We start from the raw sequence: 10,234 nt of genomic DNA on the forward strand, positions 1-10,234 counted from the left end.
TTGAAGTGTATTCCTTGTGAATATTTCTTGTCCATGTTGTGTCTCATAATAACTATAACAATGTTACCAACACAGGACAAATTGCATTCTGGCTTCTGGCATTCTCATCTAATACTAAAAAATTGTCCAGTAGCACCTTAGAGACCAACTAAGTTTCTTTTTGGTATAAGCTTTCGTGTGCATGCACACTTCTTCAGATACGCTGAAACATAAGTCACCAGACCCTTATATATAGTGGGAGGGCGCCCTCCCACTATACAGAGTGGTACCTCTGGTTATGAACTTAATTCATTCTGGAGGTTCGTTCTTAACCTGAAACCATTCTTAACCTGAAGTACCACTTTAGCTAATAGGGCCTCCCACTGCCGCTGTGCCGCCACCATGCAATTTCTGTTCTCATCCTGGGGCAAAGTTCTTAACCCGAGGTACTACTTCCGGGTTAGCAGAGTTTGTAACTCGAAGTGTTTGTAACCCGAGGTACCACTGTATAAGGGTCTGGTGACTTCCGTTTCAGTGTATCTGAACAAGTATGCATGCACATGAAAGCTTATACCCAGAACAAACTTAGTTGGTCTCCAATGTGTCTTTGTCAGACCAACACGGCTACCTACCTCATCTAATACTGTCCACCAACAGCTCAGCTGGTTAGAGCATGATGCTGATAATGCCAGGGTTGCAGATTTGATCCTTGTCAGGGGCAGCTGCATATTCCTACATTGTTGGGGGTTGGACAAGATGATCCTCAGGGTCCCTTCCAACTCTACAATTCTATGATTCTTTATCAATAGCAACACACACATGCACTGCTATTACTACTACAGAAACTCAATGCACATCCCTACACTGCAGTTGCCTGGATTACCAGTAATTGCTTCTTGCTAGAGAACCATGAGAATTTTAGCGCTGTGAAGTAGGGCAGAGATCTCTCTTTATTAGTACTTACTTAATAATTTTCAGTTTCTTACAAATCAATGAACATAAACAACAAAATAAACTTAAAGACAAACATATTAAACAAGGTCTGAATTTATAATAAGAAGATAAAAGTTCCATAAAAGCCCCTATACTCCTATTGATCATATTATACTGAAAGTGGAGTTATATTCTCAATGGTGGGAAAGCTGGTGAGAAAAAAACAGACAGGGAAGAGTTGGTTTCTGGACTATGCCTATTTGCATGTACACTTACGACTCTTTCCAGACAGGTGTTTGTTGTGTAATCACAGAATCGGAATCATACAGTTGGAAGGGGCCACAATCCTGCATGCAAGTCTTTTTGCAGCATTCAGAGCCAGCCCATATCCCCCCCCCCCATTTAATCTGGATTTAAACCTCCCTGCAACAAATCTCTTTTTTTAAAAAACAACAACACACCTGTTGACAACGACCCATTTGTGATATTAAGCCGCCATCTGGAAGTATCCTATATATAGGTGGAGGCTGCAGAAGGATGGCGCAATGAATTCTAGAAAGAGATACCAGATCTTAGAAAAACTCGCTAGACTTTGTCTCTTAAGGGATTATCGGAATTGATGGGTAATTCTTCCATTGCACAAAACACCTCAGAACCTGGAGGTTTGCTGAAGTGTAGTGGGAAGCTGTGCTCTATTTCATATCCTTGAAAAGTCCACCGTTGCAGCTATCAACAAAAATAAATCAGATCCTTTATGTAAGCTGCTTCTTATCCACAACATTTGAAAGGAAAATTAAGGGCTGATTTGGATATCCCAGAACGACTGCATTAATAAGCATTCCCACCAGACATTGGATTCCTCAAAGCTCCATATCCTTTCATAATCTTTTTCCCATCATATGTTTTAAATTAATTAATGTGGGTACCATTTAAAGTGCAATATAGGTGTTTGGATCTGCATTCAACAAACACTTCCAGGTTTCTCATCCATGTCTGCCTCCCAGGACTTAATCATACCAATCATACAATCTACCTAAAGTACCAATGAATTGTCATTAAGACTTAACATTTTTTAAATAATTCTTTTTGGAAACTAATGTGGAAATGTGGGGAACTAAATTTAGGATTGGGAGAAAAACTGAAATTACTACTACTACTACTACTACTACTACCACTACTAACTGAAATTGACAGATTTGCCCATCCTTACCTGAATTCCACTGTCAACACAAGGTTTGTATATTGTATAATGCAATTTTCACCTCTCTTTTACATAGGTCAAACTTCCTAGAATGTAGGTCATTACCAAGCAGCTATAAAGTACTGCAGTGTATGTTGGAGACTCTCAAGTGCAGAAGCAGTGTGTAAGAAGGCCTCATTTGTCCACCCTTCAAGTCATTTTTGTCTGATCGGGATTGTTTCAAGACTGGGATTAAAATGGGCTTCCAGCTGGGCAAAAAAGTGCTTGAGGGAGTGTTTGTGGGGGGAAAGTGGTGGGTGGCACAAGGGTTTGGCACTTTCCTCCCACCTGCTACTTCTCCACTTGGAACCACCTCACTTGGCATAAACCTCCATTTAAGAGAAGGGACTATAGTGCTGCCATAATGCACAGTCCTAAGTTTGTAGTGAATATATTTTGAGCTTCGAACAAATTGCTGACTGTCAGCCGCTATTCCCTACCTGTAAATCAGGAAAACCAGTGACTTGCTTTATAGGATTGTGAGGAGAAATACTGCTAAGGATCCTAAACTGTTCTGCAAATTTAACATGCCACCTAGCAGCAGCAGCTCCTTGTGGATTTCAATGTATTAATCTGATCATCTCATTGCTGACACATTTCAGTGTTGTGTTATCAGTGACTCTGACTCTGAAGCCAGGATCTGTCCTCTGACTCAGCCCTTATCTGTCCTTGCCCTTCTCGTTCTGCCCGGAGGCAAGAAATGGCAGAGAAAGAATGAAGAGGCCTGCCGGGAACGGGAACCGGAGGAGGGCAGCATTAACATAACCTCTGCAGGAGTTAATGAAATGCTTGGCAGAGTTCCTAAGATGGGCAGGAGGAGCTTCACTGCGGAGGCTCCTTAAGGGCTTCGTCTTAATACTTGTCAACAGCTGACTGGCAACAAATCAAAGTTGCTGCACTTGTCAAAGGCTTTGCAATGTTTTCTTCTAACAAAGAGGCAGAGAGAGAGGAGCTGAGCGATCGAGCCAGACAATGCCAGTCAGAAAAAGGGCAAAGAGCCACCAGAGGAACAGTACAGGCTGCTCTGGGTGCTGGATAATAGAAGCCTAATCCTCTTAATGAAGATCTCTGCGCAAATCATTAAGCTGCTTATTGATGCCGACTCTGGTTGTTTGTTGACTTTTCTGATCCTGAGCATTGTGCTCATTCCAAGTTGACATTTTATAGGAGACATCAAGAAAAAATATCCCCACTGGAGCATTCACTGCAGCCCACAGAAGTTTTGCACAGAAGAGGGACTCGTTCTGCTCTGCTCTGGGGCAGGTTGGAATGTGTGTAGTTCATTGCAGTGGAAGGACTCCTTTTTTTTTTTTACAGACTAATACCCCCATAGGAATAGATGGAGGAGTGTATTTTTGGTCCATATCAGTTTTGCATGTATTTATTTATAAGTTTGTCTCATCTTGTGCTCACATCATTCTATACTTCTTTAAAAATGCATTAAAACAAAATATGGATTTTTGTACTTTTTTCTTTTCGGCTGTGAACAGTACTACAAAGTCAGAGAAGTGGGATTATTTTATTGTGTATTTGAGACATTTATATCCCACCTTTCTTCTGAGGAGTTCAAGGCAGCATATATGGTCCTCTGCTTCCTCTGTTTTATCTGGAAACACTGTTCAGAGTTGGACATCAGTATTGGACATTTGCTGATTATACAAAGCTCCACAGCTTGTTCTCCGCTGGGTAAAGTCTGGCACCGTGATTCATTTAAGGACTTCCAGAGACTTCAGTATGTTAGTTTTGTTGTTTTGAATCATCACTCCATAAAGTTTTTCATATTGTATTTGTTTCTGCTGATTGTGTTGCTTTTGATATTGCTGACTGCCGTCCTATGGTTTATCTTCAGAACAGCTTTTTGAGGTCAGTTTGGCTGAGACAGATAGTGACTGGCCAAAGACCACCAAGTGACGATCATGGCCAAATTTGAACTTGGTCTCCTCTGCCCTGCTGCACCACACTGGCACATCTTTACTGTTCCAATTTGCATATTAGTCCAGGAAGTGTCAATCAGGTTGGTTTGCTTAGAAATGTGGACCAATCCTCAAGCATCCATAGCCTTCCACCCCCACCCCGCATTCTGCTCTGCTTTGTAAGCTGAATGTTGGTGGTAAGCCTGCCCTGACCCTGGGATCAAAGCACAGCCAAGCTTTTGAAGAGAGTGAATAATGAATAAACAGAACCACCTACCTCTCATTAGAGAATTCCCCTTGTTTGGCATTGCAAATGGTAATTAATGGATAGAGCCTTTTGTCACTGAGGCATTGAAAGAACCTAGATGGAGAAAGCACCCTTTTCCTGAGTCAGACTTGCTGCAGTAGAGGGCTGCCTCCCTCTTTGGCCATCTGCTGGTGAAACAGAGGCCTATGATTCCCACCTCCAGATCATTTCAAATACTGGGTGCTTCACATGCACAAGGCTTAAATTGTTCTTGTCAAGCCTCTTTTGTGCTATTTATGTTATTTTTCATGCAGAAGAAAAATAGGAGAGGCATTTGTGATGCAGACGAGCATGCTGCCTGATGCAGGCTTAACATTGGAGCTGCTGAAACCCAGCTGAAAGAAAAGCCACTTTAACAATTTTATGTGGAAAAAGTGCCCACAGTCTTGGAGATCATTTGCCCAGGACTCCATAAATTTCTTATTACAATCTCTTTACTATGTCTCCATGACTCAAAGCATCCTTTCCATGCTAAATTCCATAATTTATAACATCCTGAGATTTCTGTTGATAGTGAATTCTCTATGGCCCCATAATACATCCCCTATAGGCATTTCTAGGGTAGAAAGTCTGTAGAACCTTACAGCCATGCTTTCCTGTCCAAGGATATAGATTTGAACCTTAAGCACAATATCCAGCCTAGTGGCTGCTGAAAAAGATAATTGTCCCAAGACATAGGGCAAAAAGAGGGTAGCAGCTCAGATCAGCTGCATACACATTAGAAAGAAGAATGGGCTGGTTATTACCCACAGGAAATTATGTAAGTCAGGGTAAGGAGGCGATTGACCTCAGTTGCACCCTTTCCCCTCTTCCTTGGCTCTTTGTGCATGGATGGGCATGCAAAATAATAACGAACCATTACTTGTTCTGAGCATCTACACAGGGACACACATGCTTGGGAGATTTCTTACATGCTTGCATACATATATCTCTTCTGCTCAGAGAAATGTGGTCAACAGACAACAGGCATGCAAGATGCCTTTTTTCAGCTCAGAAACCCATTTCTTACATCTGTGAGATGTAAGAATGCAATTGGTAAAAAGGTGGGGGACACTTTCTGCTTTTCAAAAAGATTTGCTCTTTCTCCCTTGCTGTCTTAAATGCTTGGAAATGCCTTCCAGAACACCTATGTGTTACCTCCTTCAGAACCCTTCCCCAAAATCATACCCTCTACTTCTCATGCCTCCTGTATCTAAGCATAAGCAGAGGTAACAAACAATCACATAGTCTTTCTCTGTTTACCCATTATCACACTTTCCTTCCTTGAACTTCACCTATGTCAAATATTAGATTGTGTTGTGGCCCCAGAGTCTAGGAGCAGTCAAGACCTGGAGCCAGAGGCTGTAGAGTCAAGACGAGGCCTCTGAGCCTGCTGCTAGAGATCAGGAAATAAATGAGGCTGAGGAACATGGCATTGGGGACAAGTTGGTATCATGCCACACCCAACAGCATAATTGCCAGGGTGTTGAGAGTTAATCGCCCAGTGCTGTTCTCTGAAACTCACCCTGAAGATAGGATTGGAGCCAGTGACTCCATTACCCATCTCACCAAGTCAGTTGAGGAGGATTTCATGGTCAGTGGTATCAAAAGCCATTAAGAGATTAAACAAGAATAACAGGGTTGTTCTAAACCTGTCCTCTCAATAAAGCAGACCCTCCAAATGTCCTTATTTTCCAGGGATGTCTCTGATTTAGAGAAGCCCTCCCGGTTTCTGATTTGATCCCATAATGTCCTGCTTTTCCTTAGGATGTCCCTATTCTCATTGGAGAAATGTTGGAGGGTATGGAGTTATCCAGCTTCCGAGCCATCTGAAGGCAGTCCTGTATAGGGAAGTTTTTTTTTTTTTAATGTTTAATGTTTTATTATGTTTTTATATATGTTGGAAGCTGCCCAGAGTTCTAGGGCAACTCAATAAGATATGTGGGGTATAAATAGTAAAATTATAATTATGGAATGGGACGTCCCTATTTTCATCGGATAAATGTCAGAGGGTATGAATAAAGGTTATCCATCATGGTGACCAAAGCTGATTTTGTTCCATAACCAGGTCTGAATGCAGATTGAAATGGGTCAAGATAATTGGTTTCATCCAAGAGTGCTTGCTGTGGTCCAAGGGATCTACAGGAAACCACATGGGATGAGGTGGCCAGAGGGAGACCAGATTAAATGTACATTTGATTTAAATGTGCATTTCCCCTGCTTTCCATAGGCTATTCAGAAGCGGTGCATTGCAAACTGTGTGTGTGTGCACGCCTGTATCCATAGCTTCATGTCACTTGCGGAAGATGCACAGTACCTTCCTCTCTTGCACACCCTTTTGCAAAGGTGCCTTTTCCGCAATGTGTGGGAAGTTTGCCTCCCAGTTGCCAACTCTGTAGGAGAACACAAGGTGGCATTTCGCTTCTTCACTGTCATTCTAACACTTTTCATTAGAAGCCAGCTCCCCTTCAGCAAGGATAGCAGAAATTATTTTTAAATTGGAGCAAATTGTTTTAAAGCTACGGCTGACATTAGTACTGCTTAGAAAGTGCACAGTTTTTCAAATAATAGGTAGAAATAGTACCCTAGCTGTACTAGCCTAATTAACTGTACTTTCTCTTCAAAGGCACAATTCAAATGTTCCCGTCTTGCCGCAATTAAAAAAAGCATTTACCACACATGTGAACTTTTAATTAGATATAATAAAATTGGAGTAGGCTAAACGAAACAAATATTTTCTCCATTGGTGAAGAGTTTGTAACTTGCTTTTGGAGGCGTCAGATTTCAAATAATAATCAGTCAGAGTTTTCAGTGGCCTGATGGGAGACTTTATCGCGAAGTGTGGTTGGGACCAAACTGTTTGGAGAAGTAAACCTCTGTAAAAGTTCTTTTGTTTTTGTTTTGTTTGAGAATAAGCAGGAGACCTGGCTACATGAAGTGACTGGCTTAATGTACAATGGATTGCTTTTTAGCAGTAAAATTGCAACAACTCCTGCATTTTAAGGAACGTTCTTCATCTGAAAGCTTTTTACCTGTGCTGCCTTCACACATAATGGCTGCGTCCTGCTTCACTCCCTCTGCTCAACAGCACTCTATAGATAATGTGTGTATTATCTTTATTATATTTCTAGTCCACCTTTCTTCCATGAAACTGAAAGCGGCATACAGGGATCTCCCCTCACCCATTTAATCCTCAAAGCAATCCTGGGAGGTTCAACTGAGGGGTAATGATTAGACCAGGGATGGCAAAAACGTAAGCATGCTATTGGATTCCAACTCCCATCGTTTCTGGCCTTTGACCATGCTGGTTGGGGCTGATGGGAATCTTAGCCCAACAGCATCTAGAGGACCACTGGCTTGCCACTCTTGGGAGTAGACCACGGTTACCCAGTAAGCTTCATGGCTAACAATGGGTGTGTTCAGGTGGGGTTGAATGAAGTTTCCCCAGTCCCAGTCTGACACTCTAATCATACTACACCAAAATAAGAATTCCTGCACTTTGGTATGTTGACTTCGTGTCCATGTAGTAAAGTATTTGCTGCTTCACCAATCTGAATGTCCTAACTAGTCATTGTTGAATAGTTCCACTTTAAATTAGATTTTTGGCTCAAATAGGTGAAACTGGACAGAGTCAGAAGCTGGGATAAGGATGCAGAAAGCTGGTTTGTCCAGAAGATAGAATGCTAGAGGAAGTTCAAAGTTCAAATCTCTGCTAAGTCTCGGATGTAGTGATGGCATTGGGCCTCTCTGTTTCCCAACTTGCAGCTGTAAAATGGGAATAGTGTTATCTCATATAGTGAGTGTGGACTGTCTCTTCTACTTCTTCCTCTTCGTGTGTGTGTGTGTGTGTGTGTGTGTGTGTACGGAATAATAAAAATATATTCAGCAGTACAGATATTTGTCATTTTTGAGTCAGTAACAGTTATTGCAAAACTTGATGAATGCAACATAGGACTGTCGCTTTAATAGACATTTCTGGTCTGTAATAGAAACTCCCCTCCCCTTTCTGGGTGTGGTTCCTTCCATAGCTAAATGGGAACTGATTGGAATCTTCACCTTGCTTTTGTAGCAGGCCACAGCTGCCATGTTGAGTGTTAATCTGTTGAAGTTCTCCTGGCTCCTGCTGCTTCCTGGAATTGGAGCAGGACCCTTGCAAGGTTTTCTCACACAGTGAGTACCCTCTCCAAATCCACAGGATACAATATGTCAGAAGGTGCTTGTGCAAAGAGTGTGACCAGGTTCTTTTGCATATAGCATACCAGTACCATCACTTGAAGGTATTGCTACTACCACCATTGTGATGAGCAGTACTGAAAGTGAGAGCTGAATGCAACAACTTTAGTAAAGGATTGTGAGACATGGCTGCTGAGAATTAGAGGGATAGGTCACCATCCAAGGCTCTGTTGCTCATGGTACAAAGTCAGGCAGGCAAACATATTCCTCTGGTTAGTGTAAGACTCAGGAAGCGCCTGTGATTGAGCTGAGAGTTATTGCTTTGGCATTCATTGGGCATGTTGCTGAGAATCAATATCTCACCATAATTATCTCATTTGGCTGCATTTCGAATTGGATAACAAGGTTGAATCCTTGACCATGCCATCCTTCATTCGTTTATCCCTTCCCTGTCTCTGTCAGGGGAGGGGCAGCCCTTTGCCTCTTAAATAGCGGAAAGAAAAGAGACTGTATAATGAAACCCTCTAGCATCCTATAATGTGGCCTTAGCCATCTTTGCAGGGGCAGGAATAGACTATCTTGTTGCCCTTTTCAGCTCTCCCAGTTTTGTAAGAAGCTGCACAGAGCTACAGAGTGGTGGGGCCCAGGAGGATGAGATCACAGGCTAAGTTGATGATAACAGTCATGAAATTACTCTTGATGTTGTTACTGAGTCAAGCTGTTGGCTGTGTAGAGCATGCCAGTTGCTGTGGCTGATGGGTACCAGATGGGTACCTTTTTGAAGGGCAAGTGTATAACCTTTCCAATGGTTTATTCATACAAATAGGTTTAAATATTATGAATCTTTGTTTTTAAAGGCTGAGAGACAGGCTCACACATGCAATTCGCTTGATTGTCAACGCCTGATAATTTGCAGCTGAATGTGCAAAACGTCTTGGGTGGAATTCAGTGTTGTGCTTTTCCAACAATTTGCTCTGCACAAGCATTGCAGCTTGCTAGCTGGAAAGATACCCCCTCCTCTCTTCCTCATGCTGTTCTGGGGGTTCCTCCGACACCCATGTGCCAATTTTGGGGGTGGTGGTGCAGAGGCACACAGAGGGAGCAGAGGGCAGGTGAAAGTCCTTCTGCTGACGTGGCTGGTTAGGTGAATTCTGCCCTTTATGCCTGAGGTGGTGGGAGGTTCTTTCTGTGCAGTTTCACTTGTGGTGGTTCGTGCAAACATTCACTTGAAAATGATGGGTATATGCTGGGCATGAATACGCCCTTTTTGTGTTGGTGGAATGAAAAATAAGCATATAAACAGGAGAATTCATGGATGCCAAGACCCAGGTTTGGGGCAAGTACTCTTTATTGAGAAAGCCCTAGCAGAGATTTAAAATCACAAAATATGCAGCAAAGTTAAGTGTGGAAATATAGGTTGTTAGACCTGTATTTCCATGTTTTACTTGCAAGTTTAAGTTAAAAAATGGTTTACTTACAAACTCCAAAGGTCAGATTCATGTGCTGCAGAAAATTGCACAGGCAATAGAACTTGTCTTAGTTAAAATAAAGGCTTGATTACATAATCCTTCCCAAGGTGTGGGAAAGTGGACATAACTAAACCTGGCAGGACAGCTTACTCTATGGTATTAACCCCTTCGTGCATTAGACACGAGCATGTCAGTTGTATGAGGCTGGTTATCCCACATCTTGTACATATAAACAGGCAGG

The sequence above is a fragment of the Lacerta agilis genome, chromosome 3 (assembly GCF_009819535.1).
Source record: "Lacerta agilis isolate rLacAgi1 chromosome 3, rLacAgi1.pri, whole genome shotgun sequence".
Taxonomy (NCBI): Eukaryota; Metazoa; Chordata; class Lepidosauria; order Squamata; family Lacertidae; genus Lacerta; species Lacerta agilis.